This window comes from Chelonoidis abingdonii, chromosome 1 (genome assembly GCF_003597395.2).
Source record: "Chelonoidis abingdonii isolate Lonesome George chromosome 1, CheloAbing_2.0, whole genome shotgun sequence".
Classification (NCBI taxonomy): domain Eukaryota; kingdom Metazoa; phylum Chordata; order Testudines; family Testudinidae; genus Chelonoidis; species Chelonoidis abingdonii.
The window spans coordinates 341,586,408-341,601,605 of record NC_133769.1 but is presented as its reverse complement, the minus strand read 5'-3'; positions in this window follow the sequence as shown (position 1 = coordinate 341,601,605).

The following is a 15,198-nucleotide window of genomic DNA, read 5'->3' as shown; positions in this document are numbered from 1 at the left end:
GTCATGTATCCAGTTAGTCTGAAAATTTGTAGAAAAAGCCCACCAATAGCCTTACAGTAGTATCTCACTAGTCAGGAAGTGGGTGATCATTTGCCATAGACATTATTTTAAGAGCATCTATCAAAATTTCGCAACCCCCTTCCTTTCATGTATTTATATCTTCTCCTATATTTTTCACTCCATGTATCTGATGAAGTGGGTTCTAGCTCACAAAAGCTTATGCCCAAATAAATTGTTAGTCTCTAAGGTGCCACAAGGACTCCTCATTGTTTTTGCTGATACAGCTAACATGGCTACCACTCTGAAACTGTATACAAGGTAGCTCAAATTTGCTGAACATGCCATATTAGAAAAAAGGATGGTCTTGTGGCTGACTTACATGCCTAGAGGTCAGGAAACCTAGATTCTACTCCCAGTTCTCTTTAGGAAAAAAAAAAACATACGTGGCTCTGGGGAAAAATAAGTCTCCCTATGCCTTATTTGTAAAATGAGAAAATGGTTATCTGCCATTTAGGGAAATTATAGAATTAAATAACTGTTAATGACATGTGTAAGCAGGGTCTGAGTGAACTCTCCTCTGACAGCTAGCTGGGGAGGGGAAGAGAGTTCAGGAGCAAACCGGATTTACATGAACATACTATTCTGCCTGGGTGTCTAGCAGAAGTGATGAACTTTAGGTGATGCTGGGTTACAAATTACTTTAGTACTGAATGCAGGGGTAGTGAAATGTTATCACTGTTCTTGTCTTTACTGTCTGAGTAAAGGGGAGCAGAACTGGGCTTAACCTGTCCCAAATGAAAGTACCTCATTAAGCCAGGGGCTCAAATGCCAGACTTCTGTGAAAAAGAGAGGGGCAGGGACAGGTGTTCTAGCCAGGAGGTTTGGATTTTCCCTAAGGGATCCTGGTCTGGTTTAACCTGTTCTTCTCTACTGTTCAAAGATGGAGCTAAATGGGCTCCCATTAGGACCCTTTGGTTATTTTAAGTGCTTAAAAGAGCTGACAGTAACTTGTGGTGGGACAGCATCTCTACCCAGCCTCAAAGCTGAAAATCACTAAGAGATGGGTGGAACTTCAAGAGACTGACCTGCAGAGGTCACAGCAGAGAGGCAAGTGGTGACCAGCAAGCCAAATGAGTGGCTGACAAGGCAGCCAGTGGAGTGGAACAAGCAGCTGGCAGGGTGGCCAGCAGAACAAGCAGCTGTGGGGCAGCCAGCCACCACAAGTACTGAGATGGCAGAATAAGCAAGGTGCCTTCTTCCCCTGGTGGGACGGGAACTCACACAGATGCACCTCTGAACCCTGGGTCCTCATTGACCAAGGATAACCACTGAGAGTGAGGTATGGTGATGGAGCAGAGAGGGGCACAGAAAAGGAACTTTTGGTTATAGAACTCAAGAACCTGAGGCAGAGGCACTGCCCCATGCACTCTGGGGCGGATATCCTGCTCACAGTTTTATTATTATGAATCCTGTTTGTGGCATTTTCCCTAATTAATGTCATGTGACTTCCCTCCTTTCATTACAAGTTTCTTTTCTACACTTAGACTGTCTGCTTGCGAGTGGGGAAGTATTGCCTCTCAGAGGTGCCCTGGCGTGGTGTGTAGTTTTCCCAGGTTACTGGGTGGAGGCTTGAGCTGGCTCTGTGATGTACTGTTGAAAAGGAACTGCTAGATATTGAATCCAACCCTGGTTGCTGCTGGCTCCACCTGGCAGAGGGGTTACACATGTATGAAGATCTCTGGATAGAAGTTGCTACAGAAGTGCAGAGCATTATATTAGAGATCCTTCTAAATTCATTCAGAATATGAGAGTCTGTCAGCCTTGAAGAAAGTAATGGATTTCCTCCTACAGTAAAGACCCTGTATTCTTCATCCCTGTCTACTGCTTCAGGGTTTGTTTTTTTTTGGAAACCTTAAACACCCCTACTATAAGTTCTGTGAGGCAGGAATATCTTTTACTGTATGTTCATGCAGTGCCTAGCACAATGGAGCCCCCATCTTGGTCAGAGGCTCTTGGCACTGCTGCAATATACATACTTTCTCTAAATGCCACCTCCTCACTCAATTTTTGTAAAAGGGTGTTGATATCAATATATTTTATAGCCCTCGTCTAAATACTTCTCAGTTGGACTATACTGGTGCTAAGAAGGATTTGGGGTTGATCCTGCACCATTGAGGAAAATGGCAAAAATCTAAATTATTTCAGTGGGAGCAGGATTGAGTCTATATCTATTGGATCTTTCAGAAGAAGAAGACTGAAACTTTTCCAGATCCAGGGTACTTCAATCAGGACTCTTGATTTTATGAATGCCGTTTTGTAACCTGAAAGCTCTACAAATCACTTATTTGCCTAAGTGCTGGGAAGGAGGAGTGGAGTTTAGCAATGGAAACAATAAGGACATTAACATCAAAAGCAAAAGGATGCCACTCCTATTTACTTTCTGACTTGTTCCAAGAGAAAGCTGACAATCCATTCTGCATCATGCTAACTAAGGAGAAAAAGTTGAAACATTCTGTTATTCTGGGGGTGGACAATAAAAAAAAGAATAATCAATGATTGAGAGCTCTGAGATTTACTAGAGCCAGCCTTACCTGTGCATACTATTAGACAAAGTAAAATTATGTGCAGCCTTCTTGCAATTACTCTAAGGATGGATTTTGCAGGCCACTTTATTCAATAATATTGTCCGGGATAAGATGAGATTGCAGTTTCTTACCACCTTCACACAGAGGTCTTAAGTTCAGTCCTGATAGATCTGAGATGATGTTTGCTGCTTTAAAGAAATGGTAGAGGATGTTGCTTCATGGTAGGTTGAGAATGCCAGTTTGGTTGACTGTTGGGTTGGCTCATACCCTCAAGGTCTTGTGCTGTTTCTGGATTTCTAAGATTCAGCTGTAACCAGAAATGTCTTTTTTTTAATTGTGTTCTGGCCAAGAGATTATCCTCTCAGATGTGGGTCTTGCCAGTTATCTATGTCTTTGTGCCCGCCAGGCTCGGCTGCTCTAATACATTCTAAATGGGGTTGCCCTGGAAGGCTACTTTTAAACTTCAACTAACGCTGAATGCTATTGTCCACCTTTGGTAGATAAGTAGTAGATAATACTAATAGTGTAGACAAATCAGACCATAAAACTGCTCCTGAGCTTCAGACTCTGAAGTGGTTGCCAATTTGCTTCCAGGTTCAAGTTAAGGTGCTTATTACATCTAAATCCCTAGTTTTTGACCTCTTTCACTAAAAATCTTGCCTCTCCTGGGGTTGAATTTACAGAGCTGGGTAAAGGCACTCTCAGTGCCTGGTTCCAGCTATGGCATTCCCTCCCCCTGGACTAACTAGCAGAACCTGAATCTTGCTGTTTATAGGTCAAATTGCACAAATCATCTCTGGTCTGGTATTTCCATGACAGGAAGTGTTGCCATAGCCACGGCAAATGAGCGCCCTGGCTGGTACTATATTGGCTCTAGGGGAAAGTCTCCCTGTTGACGAGCGAGAGGACAGAAAATGTTTGGAAAATTTCAAAGAAAAACAAGCTAAATATTTTCAAACATTGATATTTCCTCCCATTTTTCAATCTGCTCTAATCACACTATTTTTAATGTCCGTGTTTTAAGTTGTGCTCAAATAGTACTATGCTGGGGGTGTAATGATAAATAATTGGAGGCTGGTGTCAACACAAGGACCCACAATCTTGAGAAAAATGCTATGGAATCTTTAATGATCAGACATTTTAAAGACATCAGACATGTATCACTCATACAACAAAGAAGATGTGTGTGCTCTCTCAGGTACTTAGCCCTCCCACTATAGTAGCTGAGCACCTCACAACACCCCTGTTAGGTAGGGAAGTATTGCTATCCTATTTTACAAATGGGGACCTGAGAGGCTAAGACCCAAATCTTCAAAGGTATTCAGGCACCTAATTCCTACTTAAACCAATGGGAGTTGGCCACCTAACTATCAGTTCAATTCCCTGCTCCACCGTAGGCTTATCCAAGTCACTTGTCCAGGATCACACCTGAAACCTATGGTGGAGCAGGGAATTAAACTGAGATCTCCCAAGCAAGCAACACAATCGCTGAACTGTCCTTCCTTTCCCCTAGCTGGGTATCTAATAGAGTGGATTTCCTCATATGACCAAAAACAATTGCAAGAGAAAAATCTGTGTGGGATTTTAGACTAAATAGTTTAAAATAAAAACTAAAAGCTTAAGGTGTTTTATAAAGGTAAAAATAAACAAATATTACAGTGCAGGAGGGACTTCACAACTCTGAGTTTTAATCCAGCTGGTCATGGTTTGGACTCATGATTATGCAATGAAGGAGACTGGACTTATCGAGTGGAGGAAAACATCTGGGAACCTTATTTTATAATGCTTTATAAACTTTGTTTAAATAAGTATAAACAGCAGACAAAGAAGAAGGATTTTTATGAAAGCAAAAGATACACATGACCTCCTCCGCAGCACTTAAGAGTAATAAGAACTGGCTTTGCCTGCCAGCCAGCCCTAAAAAGTCTTAATTTAATGTTAAAGATAAAGGTCTTGTGAGGCAACAGAACTACATTCCAACCTTTACATGTTTATAGCTTCCTCCTATTGCCATAACTCCACCCTCTACACTTGATGAGAAACAAAAGGCAACCAGGCTTACCCTCTATTTCCTCTGATCTCTCACTGCAGTTGAGAGAATTTCCTGATTTTTCACTTGGTAAATTTTTCAAAGCAAAATATACTGATATAAGGCCTGTGTACATTGGATATATCTGCAAATCCCTAGCCTGAACAGACTGCACCAGGGAAAAGCAAGACTTGGACAAGTGCTAATTACCCAAGTTTCAAGCCATTACAGTCCAGCTACACTGGGGTTTTGCACTGATGTAGCTACCTTGATATAAAAATCCCTAATGTAGCCCATAGATGTATCTTGCAAATTTCAGCACATAATTTAGAGTAATGCTGTGAAAAATTGTCCCTGCAAATATGCTCTTATGCAAAACTCCTGTACAATTTATGATACATTTTCTGTAGCTTTATAGAACCATCTCAGACTCTACAGAACAGATATCATTCTCCATAAAGTTCTGCAGGATGGTTCATAAATTTCACTTTAATTCTACAGGAGTTGTCCAGAAAGGGAACCTCATTAAAATCACAATGTACGCATGCACCGTACAGCAATAGTGCTCAGGTAGTAAGAGGCACATCTAAGGACGGCCAAGCTGAAGGTGAGGATACAAGATTCTGATCACTGTCCAAAGAAGATCTGAGCCTGGTTACATTTTAAAGGAATTTGGGAGATATGTTGGGCCAGATTCAAGAGCTCTGGGGGTTGCAATACATAACTTTTAGGTGCTAGAAAATCCTTGCAATCCACAAAGCTTGAGCTAGGCACCTAGGCTCCCTATACAATGAATGGGGAGAGAAAGGCACCTAAGAACACAGTCCACAAAATCCAACAAGCTAGGCGGCTTCCTGCCTAAGTTAGCCAAAGGGAGATGCTAACAAGAGGTATAGGTGCCAACTCTATGCATGCTCCGGGGCTGGAGCACCCACTGGCAAAAATTAGTAGGTGCTCTGCACCCACCAGCAGCTCCCCGACCCTTCCCCCCTGCCCCAGCTTACCTCTGTCTTCTCCCCTGAGCATGCTGCTGAGTCCTGCTTCTCCCCCGCTCCCTCCCAGTGCTTGCGCCACAAAACAGCTGTTTTGCACAGCAAGTGGTGGGAAGGAGGAGGAAGGTGGTGTGCTTGGAGAAGAGGCGGGGCCAGGGCGAGGATTTGGGGAGGGGTCCAGTAGGGGCAGGGAGGAGGCAGAGTTGGGGTGGGCCTGGGGCAAAAAGTTAGCACCTGTGACAAGAAGGGTGTGTACAAAGCCCCACCTCTCTCATGCTTTTAGGCACATGGCTCTGGACTGCAGGGAGACACCTACGTCTGCTTGTGATACACAACCAATTACTCCTATCTTGAAGTCAGACATCTAAGCTGCTCCTTAAAAAAAGCATTTATAACTTTTAGTCCAATCGTTAGAGCACATTCACTTCCCCCTTCTGCCTGATGGGAAGAAAGGATTTGAATATAGGTGTCCCACATCTAAGGAGAGTGCCCTAACCAGTGGCTTGTTCTCACTCTGTCCTGTTGAAGCTGTTCCACATTGGACAACTAATTAGAGTAATTAATTAGAGTAGGGAGACTGGCTCCTGGGTCTCCCACCTCCCAGATGAGGCCCCTAACTTCCATACATTCAAGTCATTCTCACTCTCTGGCCCAGTGATTCCTGAAGTGTTTATCTAAAGTGGAACAGCTTCAACCAGAAAGACTGAGAAAGACCCACTTCAGAATACCTCATAGCCCAGGCATTAGGGATGCCCTGTTCAAATCCTTCCTCTCCATCAGACAGAGGGGGGAACTGAACCTGGGTCTCCCACATCCTAAATAAATGCTCTAATCACTGAGCTAAAAATCAGGGGAGGGGGAAAAAAGCTCCTACTCCTAGATTTTGAATGGGCCCCAATCTGGTAAGTGTGTTCCCAGCTCATCTTCCAGACTGGGCTTTACATTTGTGCTTATTTAATTTCATCCTGTTTACCTGAGACCATTTCTCCCATTTGAATGTAAGTCCTGTCCTCCAAAGCACTTGCAACCCCTTACAGCTTAGTATTGTCCACAAACTTTATAAGTGTACTCTCTATGCCATTATCTAAATCACTGATGAAGATATCTAACAGAATCGGACCCAGAACAGATCCCTGCAGGACCCTACTTGATATGCCCTTCCACCTTGCCTGTGAACCATTGATAACTACTCTCTGGGAATGGTTTTTCAATCAGTTATATACCCACCTTATAGTAACTCCGTCTAGGTTGTATTTCTCTAGTTTGTTTATGACAAGTTCATGTGAGACAGTATCAAAAGCCTTACTAAAGTCAAGATATATCACATCTACCGCTTCCTCTTCTTCCAAAGCAGACCTCCCCCACCCCAATCTACAAGTCTTCTTACCTTGTCAAAGAAAGTTATTAGGTTGGTTTGACATGATTTGTTCTTGACAAATTCATGCTGACTGTTAATTATCACCTTATTATCTTCTAGGTGTTTGCAAATTGATCACTTAATTATTTGCTCCATTATTTTTCTAGGTACTTAAATTAAGCTGACTAGTATGTAATTCCGCCTTTATTTCCCTTTTTATAGATGGGCCCTATATTCAAAGGTGAAAGTAAGCCAGTGCACCCGGGTATGGTATACCAGCAAGAGCTGGTGCACCGTACAGGGGCGGATCAGCTTCCCTGGCGTCAATATAAAAGCCCTGGGGCTCCCAGAAGCAGCTGGAGACCCAGGCCCTTTAAATTGCCACCAGAGCCCTGCTGAAGCGGAGGCAGAACTCAGGTGGCAATTTAAAGGGTCCAGGGTGGCAGCAGCTGCTACCACTTTGGCCCTTAAAATAGCCGTCGGAGACCCGCCGTCACCTCCTAGGACTCCGGCAGCAGGGCTTTGGGGACGATTTAAAGGGTCTGGGGCGCCGGTAGCTGCTACCACCTCAGGCCCTTTAAATCATCCCAGAAGCCTGCTGGAATCCTGGGGTAGCTGCGGCAGGGCTCCGGTGGCAATTTTAAGGGCCAGTGGTGGTAGCAGCTGCCAAACTCCTGATCCTTTAAATCGCCACCCGAGCCCCACTGCTGGAGCCCTGGGGTAGCGGTAGCATGGCTCTGGCGGTGATTTAAAGGGCCAGGGGCTCCCAGCTGTTGCTACTGCAGCGGAGCCCTGGGCCCTTTAAAGCTCCATCAGAGGCTGGGGCCCCGGGGTGCAGGCAGCAGCCAGGATCCCCCTCCAATGATGATTTAAAGTGCCCGAGGATTTAAAGGCCCTGCCTCTTCCAGTAGAGGCCCTGCCGCCTCCTAAGGACTCTGGAGTACTGGTAAGTCCTTTAAGTTACTTTCACCCCTGCCTATATTTCCCCTTTTCCAGTTCTCTGGAAACTGTCCTGTCTTCCATGATTTGTTGAAGCTAATTGCTAATGGCTCACATATCTCCTTATTCAGCTACTTGAGTATTCTAGGATGTATTTCATCAGGCCCTGGCACAGGCATCAGCTTCCTCCAGGCCCCGGGGTGCTCAATCCCTCACTCTGCCCTACACCCAGCCCTCACCTCTGCCCTGCCTCTTCCTACCCCTGCTCCGTCCCAGGCTCCAATCCTACCCCACTCATTATCCCAACCCCCCGCCACACCCCACCTCTTCCTGCCCCCTCTCTCACCCCACCTCTTCTCACCCCCTCCCCCAAGCGCGCCCTGTCCCTGCCCCTCTTCCTCCCTTCTAGTGCCTCCAGCATGCTGCAGAACAGCTGATTGCAGCGGACAGGAGATGCTGGGAGGGAGGGAGAGGAGTTGATTGGCAGGGTTCCTGGAGGATGGGAGGCTCGGGTGGTGGGGAGAGGGGAGCTAGCTGTTGGTGCATGTTAAGCATCAACTAATTTTTTCTTCAATGGGTGCTCCTGTCCTGGAGCACCCACAGAGTCAGCACTATGGGCTCTGGTGACTTGAAGACATCTAACTTGTTTAAGTCATTTTTAACTTGTTCTTTCCCTCTTTTAGCTTCTGATCCTACCTCACTTTCACTGGCATTCACTAAGTCAGACATCCAATCACTACTAACCTTTTTGGTGAAAACTGAAACAAAAAAGTCATTTGGCAGTTCTGTAATTTCCACATCTTCTGTTGTTGTTATTTACCTCCAATCCCATTGAGTATCAGGCCTACCCTGTCCTTGGTCTTACTCTTGCTTCTAATGTATTTTTAGAATGTTTTCTTGTTACCTTTTATGTCTCTAGCTAGTTTAATCTCATTTGTGCCTTGGCCTTTCTAATTTTGTCCCTACATACTTATGTTATTTGTTTATATTGATCCTTTGTAATTTGACTTTTTGTAAGACTCTTTTTTGAGTTTCAGATCATTGAAGATCTCCTGTTTAAGACAGGGTGATCATGATAAATTGTAAACACATATATTAAGTAAAATATCAGGAGTCTCTTTGGGGCAGGATTTCATAATGGAAAAGTGACTCTAACATATTCATGAGTTGATAAAAGAAAGCTATGCTATATGGCCAAACCTACCACAAATAAAAGAATAAGCTTTATTGCCACATACTAACATTCAGCGCTGAAGCTGAACAAGCTACAGACATGAGGGATTAGTTCAATGGGTGTGACTGAAGGAAGATGCTAGCACCACCCTAGATGACTGATTCATAAGCTCAGCAAGAATCATAAGAAGGCCAAGAGGTTATGCTAGATTTAGATAGGTTATGTTTTTAAAAAAGGATCAATACAATTATGCAAACTTTCTGATATCTTAATGAGCATTTTAAAAAAATTAGTCCATGGAGGCACAATTCTGCCCTCCTTATGCTCCCCTAACTCCCATTAACACAGAGAGCTCACACTTTCTAAAATTACCCTAACCTTTATTCCATACTCCTACTTTAACTTTTCAAACATCTTCTTAAACATCAACATTAAGTAAATTCAGTATGCTGCATTTCTCATATACTACTGAGAGCTTTGGCTGAGCAAGGAGGGAGGCCCTACTTGTATTCTTATGTAATTAGTTTAATAATTCAGTAGGTTCCCAACTGCAATTACTGAGATAAGGGCAATCTTTTAAACAAGCATTTCTGAAACTGGAATCCGTGAGGGGACTCCTGGGGGTCTGCGGACCCTGCTGATCAACTTAACTCCTCCCCCTTCCTCACAGCACCTCCTGCATGCTGGGGAATAGCTGTTTAAAATTTAAACAAAAGGTCTTGAGCTGTATGTTGATAAAATGTTCTGTCTCTGTGGACCTGATTCTGTAAATATTTAGGCCCTATCCACAAAGGGACTTCAGCTTCACAAGGCCTAACTTTTTATGCTTCTTGAAAAATCACTGCAATCCACAAAGCCTGGGTTACGCACCTATGCTTCCTATACAGTGAATGGGGAAGACACAGGCATGGGAGAAAGGGATCTACAAAAGCCTGTATACTAGGCAGGGAGATTCCTAAGATAGCCAATGAGAAAGGGGAGAATTAAACCTGGGTCTCCCACATCCGAGGTGAGTGCTCTGAACTATAAAGCCACCATCTCCTGTGGCTATTTTGCATGCAGTGAGGCAAACACCTAATTCATTCTTACAAGAAACAACTTAGAAAGACAAGGTGGTTGAAGAAATATCTTTTATTGGACCAACTTATGTTGATGAGAGAGAAGTTTTCAAGCTTATACAGAGCTATTTTTCAGGTCTGAGAAACTTATTCACAGTGAATTAATACAAGGTGGAACAGATTGTTTAGCGTAAGTGGTTAACACATATTTCAAGGGGCCATTCAAGGTGCAGTGGCCTGTTAACACCCCTTCCGTTGTAGGGAAGAAAGTGGGGGGAGCAATGGCGGGAGCGGGGGGAGTTAGTGAGTTATAGATTATTGCAATAAACCATAAATCCATTGTCCCTATTCATTCCATGATTTTTAATGCCCAATAGAGTTATGAATTTAAGATCCCAGGCTCATCTTTTGAAAGTGTTGTGCAAGTTCCCTTTGAGGAAAATACTGGGATGCCAACATGCCAATCTCTTCATGGACCACATTGAAAAAGAATTTCTGGACAAGTGCTCCACAAAACCAATGCCTGAGATACATCAATTATATTTTCATCCTCTGGACAGATAAACTGCCTCATAGATGTTGTCATGGTATAAATCCCCACTTTGAACCTTAGAGTCCAAAAGATGGGGTACCAGCATGAATCCCCGTAAGCTTAATTACCAGCTTAGATCTTGTAGTGCTGCCACCAACCAGGACTTGCAGTGCCTGGTACACTCTGGTCCCCCCAAAACCTTCCCAGGGGACCCAAAGACCCAGAACATAAAACGAGCTATACCACTTGGTTTATTTGGGTACGAGTTGGACGATAAGATCTATACTTCATATTCAACCATGCCTACACCTTTCACCAGGGTAGCAGTGTCCAGAAGAGTCTCATAGAGAGGCAACCACAATTTCTGAATTGATCCTACTGCAAAGAGAGTTGGAAGGATAGCAGAACTAACTAGGGCTGTTACGTATCAGAGAGGTAGCTGTGATTAGTCTGGATATGTAAAAAACCAACGAAAGAGTCCTGTGGCTCCTTATAGAGCTAACAGATGTATTGGACGCATTACAGGTCCACAGGATTCTTTGTCTGCTTAGGGGCTGTCAAGCGATTTAAAACCAATTAATTGCAATTAATTGTGGTGACTAAAAAATTAATTGTGATGATCACACGTAAACAATAATAGAATACCCAATGATTTGATTTTACACATCTATTTCTTTTTGGATGTTTCTACGTTTAATCTTCACCACACATAATCCTTAATTTCTAACCACCTTATACACTATGACATCAAATGCTTACAGTTACTCATATCCGATATATCTCCTATCATCGACCAATTATGATGCATAATCATAACAAAAGCAAAAATCTAGTACAGATATGATACCATATTCGAATTCTACAGTGCTACAATACAAGATAACTCACAAACAATAAACACTACAACCTGCACCATCTTTAAACTAGCTATGAAAACAAATCAATTGGAGACTTACATGCCTAGAGATATACGCTATAATCACACAAAGAAGAAACTCGCCATACAGAATAATACAAGAGTGATATTTAACAAACAGAATTTAGAAGACCTACTAAGTGCCGAATCTGCATCATATTTCTTACTAATTTCTTGTCTATCCTCATAAAATTCACAAAAGTGTATAAAATACACAGAATAATAACGATGGAAGTTATGTTAAATACACATCTTAAAAGAAGATGAGAAATGACAATCTCAGATTTCTTAGACTTCTAAACACACTGAAATACCGACAATAAAGAGAGAAATATATGAAGAAGACATAGTGTCCAATCTATAGAACCGATCCTTGTCTTCGTTGAGCCAGGGCGTTGACAAAGATACCACTTTACACAATCGCCACAGTAGGCAATACACAGAAATAGCTACATGCCCTCTTCAATATATGCTATCCCTGAATCACCGAGTAATCACTAGAAACGGAACATAGACGTCACGATCGTGCCAATGGATCTGAAGATCTAATCTGTCTCGTTGATAACTCAAATTCTGCATAAAACACGCTTGCCAGACCCTCAGATGATGTGTTCTTCACGTTTCTTAATCAGTCTGAGTCATACCGACCGTTACGCAGATTAAGTCTAGCCATTTTCTTTTTTTGGTGGTTTTGGTGTCTCTCCTAAGTCTTACTCTCACATCCGGAGTGTTTGCGCCTTTCTAAGTACATTTCTTGGTAACGCTTATAGCATCTCATCACATCGTCACATCCCTGTTCATCAAGTAGATTTTCGGAATGAAGAGCATTCTTTAGCATTTGCTAGTATTATAACTCGTTAGATTTTTCGGAGTTAGACTGACCTATTTGTTAAACAATATATGTACACTGGAGAGTACCTTCACATATTGACATTTCACGTCGAACTTTCTGGCAGGGTCAGAAGGATGTTCTCATATCATAAAAATGATACACGTTACATAACTGGAAGTCATCCATCTAAGACAGCTGTAACATGAAATATAGTAAGTTAGCATGGACATAGCAGGTAACCCGAGAGCAGCAGTCGAGCACATATAACTGAACTCTCCACCCGGAGGACTAGTCCACAATGTTAATAAATATTATAATGAGCACCATTATCATATATAAACACCAGCTGTTAGCACGAGTATTGAGAGAGATAGAGGGGAAAGTTGGAGAGTTAACAACAATTAGATATGCAGGAGCCGATATGCGAAGGACAGCCGAGAGTCTCATTGCACGCACACACATGCTATGTTATAGGACATGGAGGTATAGCGCCACACACACGGACAACTATATATTATCCAATCGCACATACAAGTCATATTATTATGACATGCGTATAAGCGCTCAGCACTACCCACCACTCGGTCATAGCAAACGACTCATAACTACCTCTGCACCATTCAATCAGTCCCCTACCACTACCTCCAGCCCTAGTTTATGTTTATTTAACATTCCACGCCAATCACATCAAATCCCCATCTACTACACGAGGGACTCCCTGTCGCGACCCCATACTACTCTCCTCCTTCCACACCCCTGCCTGCGGGAATAACACCAGCTACGTATGTTTGATATTCGTTGCCTGACACTTATAGCCCTCCACAATTACCCACAGCTACATTTGCGTTTCATCACTCATCCCAAGCCTGTTTACGCATGCTCCTAATCATAATTGTACACAAGCAAGGAAAAGAATCTCACCTACCTACAGTAATCCTAGGAGTAAGCCAAAAAAAATTAAAATAACTGTTCCCACATCCGGTGATCGCCGACAAACATACAAGTCCCATCCGCTGGCAATGCATGCAGTACAACACCTAATTTCATCTTACAAAAACAACTAGGAAATACAATTACGTGGGGAAATAAAATCTATGACCAAACTTTGGTTTATAGAAGAGGTCAAAAAATCTAGACAATCTATTGGCAGGTCAAGGGGAAACTATCGCAAGTTAAAAATACAAGTGCAAATATTGTAGCGAATTACACAATATCAACATCAAAGCATTCGTAACACCCATCCTGAAAAAGTTTACAATGGCATAGTATAGATAGTTATCATCTTCCAACCATAAATCCATTGTCCTATCATGTCCATAATTTTTAAATCCACAATCAGATACGAATTAGATCCCACTCATCTGGGAAAGTGCAATGTTTCCCTAAGAAAATACGGGTGAAGCACAACATCCAAACTCTCATGGGACGCAGATTGAAAACGAATTCTTACAACGCCACAAAACCAAGCCGTGAATAGCACAACTTAATTCAGCCCTGGACAGGGATAAACTCCATATTTTCATGTAAAATCCCATTTGACCTATATCCAAAAGATGACTAATAATCCGCCGGTAACTAAACCAGCTATAAGATCTTGTATGTCACAACCATACTTCTCGTACACCTGGCCCAAAAACCTTCCAGGGCCCAAATACCCAGCCCTGATCTAAACAGGAAGAAGGAAACCCTCCCCAACCATGATCCCCATCTCCCTCCCTGGGTACCTGGAAAACTGGTGATCAAAATCTTAATCTAAAACAAAGAATTAGCTCCCCCCCTCGTTCCCCTCACCCAAAGGCCATACGATCAACTCCAATGAATAAAAAAGAGGAAATCACCTTCCAGCTCCCCCTCTCTCTCCTGGAAGTACAGGAGATAAACACAAGCAGGTTTCCTCCCCACTCTCTCTCGTTCCCCACCAATCCCGGCAGACTCCTCCCTCTGGGTTACACAATTAACAAAAACATTAGATTTAAAAAAAGCAAAGCTCAAAAAAAAAAAAAACATAAAGTTCTCTAATCAAGAGAATTGTTACAGGGGCTTCACTTAAAAACAGAAAACGCCCAAATACATTACAAATATCAACAAATACAATGCTCCAGCCAAATAACAAAGTAAATCTTAACCACAGATACACATGGCAAAAAAGAAAACAAAAACAAACCGCTCTACCTCTTAACTACTTGAACAGAAAAAATTCAGAAGCCTATGTACGTCAGTACCTCAGAACCCAGAGAGACAATAGACAAAGAAAAACACCACGAAAAAAGACCCCTCACCGGGAGCGATTTAAAGATCTAATCTCCTGATTGGTCCTCTGGTCAGGTGTTCCAGGTTCACTGTTTGTTAACCCCTTACAGGTAAAAGAGACATTAACCCTTAACTATCTGTTTATGACAGATGTGTATCACAATTTCAAGCACCATGACTTGTCCATTAAACTCCCATGCTTAGCATCAGCTTCCTCGACACTACAATCAGTTTCAACAATGGAACCCTACAGACAACTACATACAAGAAACCCACAGATCACCACACCTACCTTCATAGGTCCAGTAACCATCTCAAACACACCAAGAAATCTGTTACCTACAACCAGGCACTCAGATACCATAGAATATGCTTCAGAGGAGAAAGTCCGGGATGTACATCTTAACACACTCAAAACTGCCTTCACCAAACAAGGACACTCCACCAGAGAAGTAGATTGCATCATGGAACAATACACCCGAATACTTGCTTCAATATGGAAATAAAACTCCCTTTGACCACACACCCCAGTTG